Raw genomic sequence first — 17,326 nt, forward strand, 5'->3', positions numbered from 1 at the left:
GGCCTGTCCCACACGTTCGAGGACTTGGACAGTGGTGCCCTTGCTTATATAATGACTTTTCAGCTCGTTTCAACACATCCAGTGTACACATGCTCAGATTAAATGGATTTACAGGCTACCTTATCTATTTTAGCCAAACAAACCCTCACCAAATGGACTAAACCCTGTAAAGACAGGGAGATGAACCACATGAGCAAGTGTGGCAACGGCAAACACAAGGAGAACGGCACAGTTGACTTTTCTCTTTTCCTACATTCTGAGGTGAAAACAATCAGATACTGCAGGAGAATCCATTTAAAAAGTAATTTTATGAAGAAGACTATCTGAAATATGTTTTTACTTTCTCACAGCTAACTGTGAGCCTTGCCTTAAGTGTATGGCATGTTAACGAAAGTGGCAAGCCATTGTCATTAGCAGACACTTAAAAATTAAGCGTCCAACAGAAAGTCAAACCTTTACAACTGGTAGATGGGAATGAATAAAAGGAGTGTAATAAAGTGGTAGCCTTGACAAAGGATGCACGTCTTCCATTTCAATCTTTAAATCTGTGTGAGGAATCTTTTTTTCCCCCCAGCAGTGACAGCCATTAAAACCAAATATGAAAAAGACAATCCGAACTTAAGATCAGAGTTTTGGATTCCTGTATCAAAGTGTTAAGTGAGGAGTTTTGAAATTAATAAAGTCTATTCAAACATATGAACTCTCTATATTGAGGGCAAAGATTTGTTTTGAATAATTAACAAATAAAATAAAACATCATTTTCATCTTTATTCTTTTTCATTATTTATAGTTTATTATAATTTAAAATATATATATTACACATTCATTTATAATGAACATATATATGTGTTAGTCTAGTAATACCTACAATGTAAACATGGATATGCAAATAAGTGAATATGCCTATGACGGGGGCTGTGAGTGTCTAATTTTTAGGGGCATGAAATGGAAAAGTTTGGATACCACTGCCGCAAATTACTGGCCTAATATTTAATTTTGCTCTAGTGGAAAACTACAAGGTATTGGGTTGCCAATGCCCAACTTTAATTTTCACAAAAATAAAACGTGCCAAAGCCAGGAGATCCTAACTTTGAAACAGTTATTACCTTACAGGGGTTCCATTATTTATAGTGTAGAAATTCCACAAAATTTCTGTCTAGGTGATGCTACCAGGTTATGATTTATTTACAATTTGGTAAAACAAAATGGGTGAAAGATGGCCATCCTTCAAGTTCAAATACTCATTTTTAACTCAGATTTTGTAGGTTTTCTGATATTTTAAAAACTTAATGTGTAAGTTAACATCAATTAAATAATATATATGCAAATATATATTAGGTTGGTACAAAACTAACTGTGGTTTTAGCCATTACTCTGAATTGCAAAGATCACAATTACTTTTACACCAACCTAATAAGTTTTTCTCTTTTATATTTTGGCCTGTTGTTATTGCAAAATCATTTAACTATTAAGGGAGGAAACCACCCCTTATATTGTCCTATGCCCAATTTCTGCCTCCAGAGAAAGAAGAAGTAAACACTAAAAGGCAGAAATGGAATCCACAGGCAGATAGCCCAGCACCACGTCCTGGGCCTGGTAGTTAAAAATCAACCCCTGACCTGACTGCTTGTGTTATCTATAGATTCCAGGCATTGTATGGAAAAGCATCATGAGAATCCCTGTCCTGTTCTGTTCCATTCTGATTACCAGTGCATGCAGCCCCCAGTCACATACCCCTTGCTTGCTCAATCGATCACGACCCTCTCACTTGTGCCCCCTTAGAGCTGTACGCCCTTAAAAGGGACAGGAATTGCTCACTCGGGGAGCTCGGTTTTTGGAGACATGAGTCTGCCGATGCTCCCAGCTGAATAAAGCCCTTTCTTTCTACAACTCTGTGTCTGAGGGGTTCTTGTCTGCGGCTCGTCCTGCTACACTATCAAGTCTATGAATAAAACCTATTATGTACAGAATCCACATAATCTCTTAAGTTCAAATCAAAATAATACAAAACATTTCAGTAGAAGATTTGCATTGCTGTGAAGCACTTTATGTGGTTTAAAACCACATTCTGAATAAATTGTAAGGCTAGACTTACAGTCAAAACCGGTAATCATTAACAAGAAGTTCTAATAATAAATAGCTGTTTATTTGATAAAAGGTTGACAATAGCCACCAAAATTAAATACTAAAAATTCGTATTAAAATACCATGCACTTTCTATGTAAGCATTTTTTACTGATTGTTTGCTTATCCCTGGGCTTGAATTAGATGGTTCTGATCATTCTCTCCAGGTTTTTAAACTATTACAAAGCACAGCATGTGCAGTGGTCAAATCTCATTCAATCTTACACTGATGTCATCATTTCCTTGTTTTATCTGAATAGTGGTTATATAAGCCAAGGTGCTTTCAAACCTATAGGCAAAGATTATTAACACTAACTATAATAGGGGTTGGGCAATGTTAATGTCTTATTTCCTTTTACTCTCTATTATCCCCAAACAGAGAACACATCAAATAACTAGGTTTTGCAGCAAGCTAAAGAATTAAGGCCCCTCCAAACAAGTTCAACATTTCAATAAAATGACCCCATGATGATACCACAGGTGTGAATCACACATCAAGGACACGCACTCAGAGTCCATTGAGAACTTAAATTTGAAACTGTAGAGTCTGACAGCTCCCTGACACAAATACAACCAACAGAAACTGTGACCTGCATGGTTCAGAGCTTATTTCCTTCATTGGCATCCTGAACTTCTAATTTTAATATCAATTAGCACAAGTGTAAGAGTGAAGATATAAGTCAGGACTTGCATGCACACATATACCCCTTGCCAGCAAAAGGATTTGTCTTATGGAAAGACAGAGGGAGGAAGGCAGAAAAAACTCGATATTCAACAGAACAAAGAATTAAGAGAGCTGTTGATCTTAATCACAATCATTGTACTGATTTCCTTTTAGTAAAGATCTGTTTTAGAAGGAAAACGGTAAACAAATTAGCCTCATGATTCCCGCAAGGGGAAAAATAATTTGTATTTGTAACAGTCACGATAAAGTGTTCTGTTCTTTAAAATATGGCCACAACTAAAGGTAATTATGGTAACCGTGACAAAGAGTATTGTTTTAGAAATGACTCCGTAAAATGATTTAATAGCCATTACTCACACATTTTAAGGAAACTGTCTTGTAGGAGAACACCAGGCTGTTAATCTATATAGGTTGCAATCATAGAAAATGGTGATGTCTTATTATTTTTTTAAGTTATTGTTGCAGGATGCTATGCATGCATATAAAATACAAGCTGATGGCCAGGCGAGGTGGCTCACAGCTGTAATTCCAGCACTTTGGGAGGCCAAGGTGGGTGGATCACCTGAAGTCAGGAGTTCGAGACCAGCCTGGCCAACATGGTAAAACTCCATCTCTACTAAAAATACAAAAATTGGTTGGGTGTGGTGGCAGGTGCCTGTAATCCCAGCTACTCTGGAGGCTGAGGCAGGAGAACCACCTGAATCCAGGAGGCAGAGGTTGCAGTGAGCTGAGATCGCACCACTGCACTCCAGCCTGGGTGACAAGAGCAAAACTCCATCTCAAAATAAATAAATGTAGAATAAAAACTGATTTCAGGTTTAAAAAGAGGGGGAAGTGATTTAGTACGATATGCAGCTCAGATTACACTTTTCTTGATGAGATTCGGTCTTAAAGGGGTCTCTGCCAAATTCAAAGAGAAAATTAAATCAACGGAGGGTTCTGTGTTGAATTTCCTCTTACGGCATTTATGAAGTTATTGCCTCCAAAAAGAAAGCATGCAGGCCAAAGCAAAGTTATGAAAGTCTGGAACTTTAAAAGAGGGAATCCACAGCTTGTTCTGAGACCATTTGCTCAAGCCAGTCCCTCTACAGACATGCCACCTTTGCCAGCAAGGTCCTGCAAGACCTAACTCATTGTTTTCCACCCAGTTCACTACGTTCTTGCTACTGTGTAGCTTCCTCAGAGCACTCACTCTATTTTCGGAGCTTCTGTCAACCTATGGCCCATGTCACACAGTCTAGTCCTTGTCTCATCTCTTCATTCCACTTGGCTATGTTGCCCTAGTGAGATTACTAAAAGCAGAGACTGTGCCCCTTCTTCTTTAGAAGCTCGCCCTATTTCTAGATTGGCTGACTGAGGCACAGGGCTATGCTTTAAGGCTTGGGCTCATCTAGGAAGAGACCGATTAATACCGCTTCAGTTCAGACTGTGAAGCAGTACTTAGGGGCCCTGTGAATGCCGGAGAATAATTCCCAGTGGTTCTATGCGATATGAACAGAACATTGAAGAAAATATGTTAAAAAAAAAAAAAAGAAACCCAATAACATATAAATCAGCCCTGGTTATGTTAGAGTCCACCACATAAGCCTTTTTTTTTTTTTTCTTGACAGAGTCTCTCTCTCTCTCTGTCACCCAGGCTAGAGTGCAGTGGCGCGATCTCGGTTCACTGCAACCTCTACCTCCCGGGTTCAAGTGATTCTCCTGCCTCAGCCTCCCAAGTAGCTAGGACTACAGGCACGTGCCACCATGCCCAGCTAATTTTTGTATTTTCAGTAGAGACCGAGTTTTGCCATGTTGGCCAGGCTGGTCTCAAACTCCTGATCTGAAGTGATCCACCTGCCTCGGCCTCCCAAAGTGCTGGCATGAGCCACCACACCTGGCCAAGCCTATTTATTTATTTATTTATTTATTAGAATTACTAAAAAATAATGTAACTGAGAAATCAAAAGCAGACAGGCTTTCTAGCATGCTGGGTAATGTTTGGTTCCTGGCTTTATTACCTGTGATTTTTGTGACCAGTCACCTGCTTTGAGGTCTCCGTTTCTTCACTTGTAGGGATGTGTGTGGGTGGATGATGGCAATGGTGTTAATATCTACTTCCAAGCTTTATTGGGACATGACACATAATATTAAATCTAGACACCACTGGATCTGCTGAATCATATGGCCCAAGTGACACAGCTGCTTGTATAGCAGCCTGGACCTGTTATAAAACCTTTTCTTATTCTGGGATCCACTCAAAACTAGCAGCTTCTTGGGTCACTAAATAAATGAGTGGGAGTAACACACCCAAATGAGGAATATACTGCCTCCAAAATTGAAAGAAGCTCACTAGGCATTGTCCCTCTTTTCTGATTTAGGAGGGGCCAGATGCAACATCTTATCCTTCAACACACAAGAGTATATCAACATGTCCCACGCCACAGGACTCCTAGGAATTTCACTGAGGCAGAAGGTCCCTAAACTTTGTCAGATGTATCTCCTACTCTCTGACATGCAAATGTCTTACCAATAAGACTAGAGTAGTTGCTACTTCTTGCTCACTAGGTCCAATCAGCATAATGTCATCTATGTAATGGACTAGTGATGAAAGCCAATTAAGATCACTGTGAACTGAATTATAACATAGGGCTGGAGAATTGATATGCCCCTTAGGAATGACAGTGTAGGTGTATTGCTGGCCTTGACAGCTGAAAGCAAACTGCTTCTTGTGAGTCTTATTGACAAGGATGGAAATAAAGGTATTTGACAGATCAATAACTGCATACCAGGTACCAGGGGATGTGCTAATTAATTAGCTCAGGTAATGAAACCACATCTGGTACAACAACTGCAGTTGGAGTCACCACCTGGTTAAACTTTCCATGTTACTCTCCATCATCCTGTTTTGTGCACAGGTCAAATAAGTTGAATGGGAGTATGGTGAGACTCACCAGCCCTGTGACTTCGAAATTCTTGATGGTAGTACTAATCTCTGCCTTCCTTCAGGAATGTGGTACTGCTTTTGGTTTATAATTTTTCTAGGTCGAAACAGTTCTAGTGGCTCCCACTTGGCCTTTCCGTCTGTAATAGCCCTCACTCCACAGGTCACAGGAACCAATGTAGCAATTCCATCAGGGACTATATCTCTTCCAAGTATACATTTCAGAGTAGGGAAATAACCACAGAATAAGTTTAGAGACTCATGAAGTTCACTGTGAGATGGACCTGAATTAAAACTGTTGATCACCTGACCTCCATCAGCCCTACTCTGCCTGGTGGACCACAGTGAAATACTGGGTCTTCTGGAATAAATGTCAGTTCAGAGCCAGTGATCAGTAGTCCCCAAAAGGTCTGATTACTTCCTTTTCTCCAATGCATAGTTACCTGGTAAAACACCATAGGTCCATTTGGAGAAGGGTGGGAGAGAGATGAACAGTATAACTTTTCAGTAATGTACAGGGGTCTTTCCTCAAAGAGACTCAGCCTCCCCTTCATTGAAAGGGTTTTGGGTCTATAAACTCGCTCAAGGGTGGGAATTCCTTGAAGGAGAGTGACTCTCTGCTTTCATGATTCAGGTAATACTATTTTTTCATTTAACACAGAAATTTTCTGCTTACAGACACTAAAAAAGAATGTAGTCAGCTACCTATCTCTTTCACTTCCCAGGAACCTCATGATCAATTGGCCAGTGCCATGGTTCTCTGTGTTAGAGCATTTTGGTTGCTGCCTGACTCCACTGTTCATCATGGTAATCATGCCCACCTTGCCTTTGATGGTCGAGTGCTGCCACTTGGCCCCTGCCACACTGGGATCCAATCATTCCCGTTACATTTAGATTTCTCAATTCAGTGACTGCAGTTTCTATTGTAAGTTCTGACCTACAGAGTAGAGTGTCACAGAGCTCTTCAAGGATGCCAGGACTCCCTCACAAACTTACTTCTCACAGTTATGGTGAAAAGTACGTCTCCAGGACCCTCCCAATGCGAGTGAGTCATTCTTGAATGACAAACCCACTCTAACATCCCAATGTCTCTAAGTCATTTAATCCCTCCCTCTACATTAAACCAAGGGAAGTTCAGCATTTCCAACTTGCTCACTGTGGGTGACCTTCTGGCCCATGTTTCAGCCAACTGACTAAACAAATGATTACAGCACTTTCCAAATGCCTGAGTTGCAAAATTAAATGCATGCTGTCTCCTTCCTTTATCCATATCAATAAATTCATTTTGATCTAATTTGTGTTTCTCCTACCATGATCCTACGTTCTTAATATGCATTCCCTCACATGTTTTCCAAACTTTTATAAATTAGAAAATTTAAATACTTAGTATTTATTTGGAGTATAGCATAAATCCTCATGAACTGCACTTTGTACCTCACCTTTAGGGGCATCTTGGGACTTGAACGTAGTTATAGGTCTAGAAATAAAGAGGGGTCCTGAATAGAATCAGCATCATCTTGCATGGCAACTGCCTTGGGGGAGGCCCTTAGAGTTTCCTCTGGTGATGCAGGATTAACCCCCTTAGAAGAGGCTGCAGAGGGCTCTTCTGCTGGCAAAGAACCCTTATCATAATTTAGGGGCTCAATGTCCTCAGCTTCATCAGGGCTGAAGCTGATCTCCATTCCAACTTTGAGCAACACATTCCTTCCTGGTTAATACACTGACTTTATCAGTAGACACCTTGTGAGGCTGAGGGTTCAAATTATGTTGGTTTGGCCAGTCATGGGATGAGATCCTGCATTTGATTTTCAGTGATCTTAGTCCTAAGGCTATAGGAGATAAAGGTCTCCTTGAGGGCACACAATTGCAGCTTTTAGATCAAGTATGCAGCATTTGACCTGAGAATTCAAACCCTGAGCTCATTCTTTGTTCAATGACAATAGAAGCCAACCTCTTTACACTTGTTACTTTGCCAATCATGTTCAAAAGCATTATATACACAGTCAACAAAATCTTTGCCTCTTATAAGTGGTTGATTAGGAGTATCCAATGGTAATATTTTGCATATCTCTATTGACAGAGTATACCATGGACTATCTATCAGTGCCTTCTTTATTAATGGAAACAGAGTTATTTGCATCATTAAACCTAATTGGATGAGAGAACCAATTGCAGAAACCTCAGCACCAATTCAAGAAACCCATCCTTACAATTCTCTTCCTCTAGAACCACTCTTGGGGCAAAAATCTGTATTAGTCTTGGTTCTCCAGAGAGACAGAATCAACAGTGTGTGTATGTGTGTGTGTGTGTGTGTGTGTATGTGTGTGTGTGTGTGTGTAATACCCCATCAGCTGTCCTCATTCTCAGGCCATCAGACTCAGACCAAATGAATGGGTACCCTGTGGACCAGTCAAGTTAACACATATAGTTAGTTAATTAGCATATTATGTATAGATTGAAAAAATGGCCACAGTTATTTTTCAGCTCCTCCTATTAACACTTAGAGTCTACTTCTTTCCCACTTGAATCTGGGCAGGTATTGGGATTTGCTTTGGACAGTAAAATGTGGTCAAAGTGACAATATGCCAGTTTTGGGCCTAGGCCTTAAGAAGTCTATGCTCCTGCTTTTGAGCAAGCTTCGATTAGCCTGCTAGTAGAAGAGGGACACAGGGCCCAATCACTCCTGATGTCCCAATTGTCAGCCAGCCAGCTGCCAGCCAGGTAGGTAAGACCATCCTTAACTAGCCAGGCTTCAGTTGATCTGCTAGCTGAACACAGATACCTGCCTAAGACCAGCTGGGATCAATGGAGCCCAACGAAAATCAGCAGAAAGTTTTAGCTGACCCATAGACTTGTGAGCAGTAACATATGGTTATTGTCTCAACCGTGACTTGTTTTCAAGTCATTAAGTTTTGAAGTGGTTTGTTATGCAGCTAAAGATCACTGACCCAGATGCCTTGTCAGTCATTTTAAGTTAGAGGCATCTGCTTTGGACCATTTCCTGTGCCCTCTGAGGTGGGAATCATGAAATATGTATGGAGAAACTATTAAATCTATTATGCAGTTTATAAAGCATAAACTGTCATAAGCTGGTTCTACAGCAAGCCTGCATATATATGCATTGTCATTATAGACAGCCCTCCTCAAGAGTCCACAAATGAATTCAAACCACCAATACTCAGGACAGGCTGGTAACACAATATATGCCTGGAATTTTTTGTTTCATGAATGAGCAGATTGCTATATATAAGTCATAACAGAATTGGATGAATCACTTTGTATACAGTATAGATCTCTAAAGCCTGTGGTTAGGGACTTAAAATAAGGTTTCACGGGTATAACCAGAAAAAAAAACTCATGAAAAGGAAAGAATGTGACAATGGTGGAGACTCTGAAATAGGTCTAACAAAGTAACCAAAAGCAGACAAAAAGCCATGTCCATGCTCTATCAGTCCTGCTACCAGCCTCACCTCAAAGGCACTCTGAATTTATCTGCTACTCATCTCTTGTGGCTCTCAGTCCCTCTTGCACTTGCTGCCTCATTGTTCAACAAGCCAGGCCCTTAGCTCTTGAAATTTACTCTTCCTAGAAAGCTCTTCCCACAGACACCTTATGGGTCACAGAGTGCTCAAATATTTGGTCAATCATTATTCTGAATGTTTCTGTGAGGGTGTTTTTGGATGAGATTAACGTTTAAATCAGTAGCCTGAGCAAAACAGATTACCCTCCCTAATGTGGGAGGGCCTCATCCAATCAGTTGAAGGCCTGAATAGAACAAAAGGTTAACATTCCCCTGAGTAAGAAAGAATTCTCCTGCCTGATGGTCTCTGAACTAAGACATTAACTAAGACATTGGTTCTTTCTTTCTTTTTTCTTTTTTTTTTTTTTTGACAGAATCTCACTCTGTCACCCTGGCTAGAGTGCAGTGGCACGGTCTCAGCTCACTGCAACCTCTGCCTCCTAAGTTCAAGCAATTCTCCTGTCTCAGCCTTTTGTATTTTTAATTGAGATGGGGTTTCACCATGCTGGCCAAGCTAGTCTTGAACTCCTGACTTCAAGTGATCTGGCTACCTTGGCTTCTCAAAGGGCTGGGATTACAGGTGTGAGCCACTGCTCTGACCAGCAGCCTGTGGCTTTTGAACTTAAACTGGGACATGTGCTCTGCAGATTTTGGACTTGCCAGCCTCCATAATCACATGAACCAATTCCTTTGCAATAAATCTCATGCGCATACACGTACATATGTAAGTGTGAATATCTCCTATTGGTTCAATTTCTCGGAGGAACTCTAATATATCTCCTTTCTGGAGGTCACCTTCTCAGTAAAGTCTTCCATAACCATCCTATTAAAACAGAAAACTATTCCCTATGCCTCTTTCTTTATTAATTCTCTGTAGATTTTTGTTTACTACATCCAACATGCTACAACTTTACCTCTTTATTTTATGTATTGCTTGCCTATGAAAACTTAATGGGAGCAGGGATTTTTGTTCATCTTTCCCCTCACTTCCCCAGGCTTCTCCAGCATACAGGACAATGCCTGGCACATAGTATATGTGCAATAAATATTTGTTGAATGAATAAACTTGAAAAAAAAGAAATTCAGTAGTTCAAGTGTTGCTTTTGGTCAGATATTTTTTTTTCTGAGCTCTGCAGATTTCACACATACAACCCACAAGAAATGTGGTTGTAATGGTCTGCGTAACTGCCACAGAGAATATTCCAGAAGGATGGGCAAGAGCATGGAAGGGAAAAAGACTTTTCAGATAACTCACCTGGAAAAGCAGACATTAGGGAAGGCATGAAGCTAGGGTATTAGATTTTTGTGGCTGCTATATTGACTTACCAAAAATTGAGTGGCTTAAAACAATAGAAATGTATTCTTTCACAGTTATGGAGGCCAGAAGTCTGAAATCAACATGTCGGCAGGGCCATACTCCTTTGGGGGAATTGGTTCCTTGCTTCTTTCACTTTCCAGTAGCTGTCACCATTCCTTGACCTGAGCCTGCACCACTCCAGTATCTGCGTCTGTGGACACATTGCCTCCTCCTTCTTTCTTTCTGTGTGAAATCTCTCCCTGCCTCACTCTTCTTAGGACATACATTGATATGGTTTGGCTGTGTCTCCACCCATATCTCATCTTGAATTGTAGCTCCCATAATCCCCATGAGTAATGGGAGGGACCCAGTGGGAGATAACTGAATCATGGGGGTGGGTTTTTCCTGTGCTGTTCTCATGATAGTGAATAAGTCTCATGAGATCTGATGGTTTTAAAAAGGACAGTTCCCTTGCACATGCTCTTTTGCCTGTTGCCATGTAAGACATGCCTTTGCTCCTCCTTTGCCTTCCACCATGATTGTGAGACCTCTCCAGCCATGTGGAACTATGAGTCCATGAAACCTCTTCTTCTTTATAAATTACCCAATCTCTGGTATGTCTTTATTAGCAGCATGAGAACAGACTAATACACACATCATTGGATTTAGGGCCCACATGGAAGACTCAAGATAATCTCCTCATTGCAAAATCCTTACCTTTATAACATCTTTAAATATCTCTTTTCCAAACAAGGGAACATTCACGGGTTCCAGGAAACAGGATAAAGACATGTCTTTTTGGGGACCACCACTCAACTCATAACGGTGAGATAAAAAATTGGATTCTGCCATGATTCCACAATGACAAATCCTTGAGGTTGTTGTCCAGCTGCTGACATGGGAGTACTTTCTGAGGGATGTGGGCCTGTGTAGTCAAGATAACTAAACCCTCTCAGGGTTCCCTAAGGACTCAAACTAATCCAAATTAATAAGTAAAGCTTTAAACATTTACTTATTAAGGTAAAGATCATTTTCAGGAAACCATGTGCTGGAACCAAGACCAAGCATTTTCTTTAAACAAGAGAGTCAGCTGTGGGTCAGGCTTTTGATTCTGATTCTTTTCTTTCCCTTCTCCTAATCTTATGATAGGGATTCTTATAATCTGGCTCAAGAGCTATCATGTGCTCTAATCCACAGAAAGGCAATACATTGCACTTTGCACTCAAATTTTTAAAATGTTATCAAGGTCATCTCTTAAGCAATCTCTTAAGCAGCACGAGGACATGCAAAGAGATCCAAGTTCAGAATTTCTGGCTGTTTTTCCTGGTGCTAGTCTCTATATCCCATGACTGTATTTTCACCTTTCCCTGATGTTCAGGAGGCTTGAAACTTTTACATGAAATTTATTTTGTTTAAAGTATTATAACGGGCAGTTTTCAGGACCAAGTGTTCCACAATTTATTTAAATATCCCATATAACCCTCCAGTTCCCTGAGTAAGTATAAACAACTATTCTATTTAAATTTTAAGACACCAAATTTTATTATAGCCAGAAATATTTTTTGCTATTAGAAGTGGAACCACTTAAGTCTCTGACCTTACCATTCCTAGGCCAATAAAATATCTATTAAAAGGGCATATGCCAGTGACATGTAATATCTACTAAGTGAATTCATAAGTCTGATTCTGGCATTAAAAACTCTTTGAAAATTAAACTTTCACTACCCTGCGCACTCTGCCTATGGGATAGCCCGGCTATGCAAGGAGCAATACGAAAGAAAGAAAGAAGCAGAGAAAGAAAGAAAGAAAGAAAGAAAGAAAGAGAGAGAGAGAGAAAGAAAGTAAGTTAAATTTCAATTGAAAATGGAGAAATGTATTTCAAAAATTCATTTAGCAAAATATAAATAACGAGTTGGGCATGGTGGTATGTGCCTGTAGTCCTGGCTACTTGGGAGGCTGAAGTGGGAGGATCGCTTGAGCCCAGGAGTTTCAGGCTATGGCGAGCTACAGTTATACTACTGCACTCCAGGCTGGGTGACAGAGTGAGAGTTTGTCTCTAAAATAAATAAATAAGTAACAACATAAACTTTTATATTTTGGGGCTCAGTTTTTAGGAAAAAAGAGGCACATAACAACAAAATAAACTGGTGGCATTTATTCCACATCTCAATATCTAAGGTATTGAGGTCTTAGTGATGGACTCCACTATTTCCTTAAAAACTAATCAATTAATACAGTAAAATAAAATAAAGCAAATTTTTCTTAAACATGTAAGACAAACTTTGATCCAGATTGGGTGCTCTAGAGGGCTGTTTTCTGCATGGTTTGTCTCCTCCATCATTATCCACAGGACTCTGAGTTGTAGGAATATGCCGGTGCAGAGTTGAGGCCCAGCTTCATCTCCAATGTCATGGAAAGGGACTGTACATCCTGGAGACAGAGCCCTGTGCTCCCCTATGCCACTTGGACACAGCCTGGGGAGAGAGTGACCTCCTGGGTGTATCCACATTAGAGACCCCGCTCTTTTATCACGACCTGACCTTCATACTGATGACCCCAAGACACTATACACCAAGGCCAAATAATCTAATTAGTAATAGGAGTAGGGTGTTGGTAGAGTGATTTTAAAATAAGGATTGAGAGGGGGCGGAGCAAGATGGCCGAATAGGAACAGCTCCAGTCTCCAACTCGCAGCGCGAGCGACACAGAAGACCCGTGATTTCTGCATTTTCAACTGAGGTACTGGGGTCATCTCACTAGGGAGTGCCGGACAATCGGTGCTGGTCAGCTGCTGCAGCCTGACCAGCGAGAGCTGAAGCAGGGCGAGGCATCGCCTCACCTGGAAGCGCAAGGGGGAAGGAAACCCGTTTTCCTAGCCAGAGGAACTGAGACACACAACACCTGGAAAATCGGGTAACTCCCACCCCAATACTGCGCTTTAAGGAAACAGGCACACCAGGAGAATATATCCCACACCTGGCCGGGAGGCGCCCACGCCCACGGAGCCTCCCTCACTGCTAACACAGCAGTCTGCGGCAATCTATCCGCAAGGCAGCAGCCAGGCTGGGGGAGGGGCGCCCGCCATTGCTGAGGCTTAAGTAGGTAAACAAAGCCGCTGGGAAGCTGGAACTGGGTGGAGCTCACAGCAGTTCAAGGAAGCCTGCCTGTCTCTGTAGACTCCATCTCTGGGGACAGCGCAAAGCTGAAGTCCAATAGGGGAAGCAGCGGGGGCCGGTGCAGACGCGAACGACTCTGTCTGAGAGCTTTGGGGAGAGCCGCGGATCTCCCAACGCGGAGGTTGAGATCTGAGAACGGACAGACTGCCTGCTCAGGTGGGTCCCTGACCCCTGAGTAGCCTAGCTGGGAGACATCCCCCACTAGGGGCAGTCTGACACCCCACACCTCACAGGGTGGAGTCACTCCTGAGAGGAAACTTCCAAAGGAAGAATCAGACAGGTACACTCGCTGTTCAGCAATATTCTATCTTCGGCAACCTCTGCTGCTGATACCCAGGCAAACAGGGTCTGGAGTGGACCTCAAGCAATCTCCAACAGACCAACAGACAGTCCTTCTGACTGTCAGACGGAAAGCTATCAAACAGGAAGGACACCTATACCAAAACCCCCTCAGTATGTCACCATCATCAAAGACCAGAGACAGATAAAACCACAAAGATGGGGAAGAAGCAGGGCAGAAAAGTTGGAAATTCAAAAAATAAGAGCGCATCTCCCCCTGCAAAGGAGCGCAGCCCATCGCCAGCAACGGATCAAAGCTGGTCAGAGAATGACTTTGACGAGATGAGAGAAGAAGGCTTCAGTCCATCAAACTTCTCAGAGCTAAAGGAGGAATTACGTACCTAGTGCAAAGAAACTAAAAATCTTCAAAAAAGAGTCGAAGAATTGACAGCTAGACTAATTAATGCAGAGAAGATCATAAACGAAATGACAGAGATGAAAACCATGACACGAGAAATACGTGACAAATGCACAAGCTTCAGTAACCGACTCGATCAACTGGAAGAAAGAGTACCAGCGATTGAGGATCAAATGAATGAAATGAAGCGAGAAGAGAAACCAAAAGAAAAAAGAAGAAAAAAAATGAACAAAGCCTGCAAGAAGTATGGGATTATGTAAAAAGACCAAATCTACATCTGATTGGGGTGCCTGAAAGTGAGGGGGAAAATGGAACCAAGTTGGAAAACACTCTTCAGGATATCATCCAAGAGAACTTCCCCAACCTAGTAGGGCAGGCCAACATTCAAATTCAGGAAATACAGAGAACGCCACAAAGATACTCCTCCAGAAGAGCAACTCCAAGACACATAATTGCCAGATTCACCAAAGTTGAAATGAAGGAAAAAATCTTAGGGCAGCCAGAGAGAAAGGTCGGGTTACCCACAAAGGGAAGCCCATCAGACTAACAGCAGATCTCTCGGCAGAAACTCTACAAGCCAGAAGAGAGTGGGGGCCAATATTCAACGTTCTTAAAGAAAAGAATTTTCAACCCAGAATTTCATATCCAGCCAAACTAAGTTTCATCAGTGAAGGAGAAATAAAATCCTTTACAGATAAGCAAATGCTTAGAGATTTTGTCACCACCCGGCCTGCCTTACAAGAGACCCTGAAGGAAGCCCTAAACATGGAAAGGAACAACCAGTACCAGCAACTGCAAAAACATGCCAAAATGTAAAGACCATCGAGGCTAGGAAGAAACTGCATCAACTAACGAGCAAAATAACCAGTTAATATCATAATGACAGGATCAAGTTCACACATAACAATATTAACCTTAAATGTAAATGGACTAAATGCTCCAATTAAAAGACACAGACTGGCAAACTGGATAAAGAGTCAAGACCCATCAGTCTGCTGTATTCAGGAGACCCATCTCACATGCAGAGACATACATAGGCTCAAAATAAAGGGATGGAGGAAGATCTACCAAGCAAATGGAGAACAAAAAAAAGCAGGGGTTGCAATCCTAGTCTCTGATAAAACAGACTTTAAACCATCAAAGATCAAAAGAGACAAAGAAGGCCATTACATAATGCTAAAGGGATCAATTCAACAGGAAGAGCTAACTCTCCTAAATATATATGCACCCAATACAGGAGCACCCAGATTCATAAAGCAAGTCCTTAGAGACCTACAAAGAGACTTAGACTCCCATACAATAATAATGGGAGACTTCAACACTCCACTGTCAACATTAGACAGATCAACGAGACAGAAAGTTAACAAGGATATCTAGGAATTGAACTCATCTCTGCACCAAGCGGACCTAATAGACATCTATAGAACTCTCCACCCCAGATCAACAGAATATACATTCTTCTCAGCACCACATCGCACTTATTCCAAAATTGACCACATAATTGGAAGTAAAGCACTCCTCAGCAAATGTACAAGAACAGAAATTATAACAAACTGTCTCTCAGACCACAGTGCAATCAAACTAGAACTCAGGACTAAGAAACTCAATCAAAACTGCTCAACTACATGGAAACTGAACAACCTGCTCCTGAATGACTACTGGGTACATAACGAAACGAAAGCAGAAATAAAGATGTTCTTTGAAACCAATGAGAACAAAGATACAACATACCAGAATCTCTGGGACACATTTAAAGCAGTGTGTAGAGGGAAATTTATAGCACTAAATGCCCACAAGAGAAAGCAGGAAAGATCTAAAATTGACACTCTAACATCACAATTAAAAGAACTAGAGAGGCAAGAGCAAACACATTCAAAAGCTAGCAGAAGGCAAGAAATAACTAAGATCAGAGCAGAACTGAAGGAGATAGAGACACAAAAAACCCTCCAAAAAATCAATGAATCCAGGAGTTGGTTTTTTGGAAAGATCAACAAAATTGACAGACCGCTAGCAAGACTAATAAAGAAGAAAAGAGAGAGGAATCAAATAGACGCAATAAAAAATGATAAAGGGGATATCACCACCGACCCCACAGAAATACAAACAACCATCAGAGAATACTATAAACACCTCTACGCAAATCAACTAGAAAATCTAGAAGAAATGGATAATTTCCTGGACACTTACACTCTCCCAAGACTAAACCAGGAAGAAGTTGAATCCCTGAATAGACCAATAGCAGGCTCTGAAATTGAGGCAACAATTAATAGCCTACCCACGAAAAAAAGTCCAGGACCAGATGGATTCACAGCTGAATTCTACCAGAGGTACAAGGAGGAGCTGGTACCATTCCTTCTGAAACTATTCCAATCAATAGAAAAAGAGGGAATCCTCCCTAACTCATTTTATGAGGCCAACATCATCCTGATACCAAAGCCTGGCAGAGACACAACAAAAAAAGAGAATTTTAGACCAATATCCCTGATGAACATCGATGCAAAAATCCTCAATCAAATACTGGCAAACCGGATTCAGCAGCACATCAAAAAGCTTATCCACCATGATCAAGTGGGCTTCATCCCTGGGATGCAAGGCTGGTTCAACATTCGCAAATCAATAAACGTAATCCAGCATATAAACAGAACCAAAGACAAGAACCACATGATTATCTCAATAGATGCAGAAAAGGCTTTTGACAAAATTCAACAGCCCTTTATGCTAAAAACGCTCAATAAATTCGGTATTGATGGAACGTACCTCAAAATAATAAGAGCTATTTACGACAAACCCACAGCCAATATCATACTGAATGGGCAAAAACTGGAAAAATTCCCTTTGAAAACTGGCACAAGACAGGGATGCCCTCTCTCACCACTCCTATTCAACATAGTGTTGGAAGTTCT

The 17,326-nt window shown here is 41.2% G+C and overlaps 1 protein-coding gene and 1 non-coding gene across 3 annotated transcripts in view; both read right to left on the bottom strand.

Annotated features, from left to right (window-relative positions):
- PLCB1 (phospholipase C beta 1) overlaps positions 1-17,326 on the bottom strand; it is a 763,475-nt gene that overhangs the window by 49,174 nt on the left and 696,975 nt on the right. The window lies entirely within an intron of this gene.
- LOC117069212 lies at positions 12,858-13,062 on the bottom strand. Its single transcript, XR_004431451.1, has one exon. It is a non-coding gene; the product is annotated as a small nucleolar RNA SNORA73 family (small nucleolar RNA).

The sequence above is a fragment of the Trachypithecus francoisi genome, unplaced genomic scaffold (genome assembly GCF_009764315.1).
Source record: "Trachypithecus francoisi isolate TF-2019V2 unplaced genomic scaffold, Tfra_2.0 Lachesis_group21, whole genome shotgun sequence".
In the NCBI taxonomy this organism is placed as follows: Eukaryota; Metazoa; Chordata; class Mammalia; order Primates; family Cercopithecidae; genus Trachypithecus; species Trachypithecus francoisi.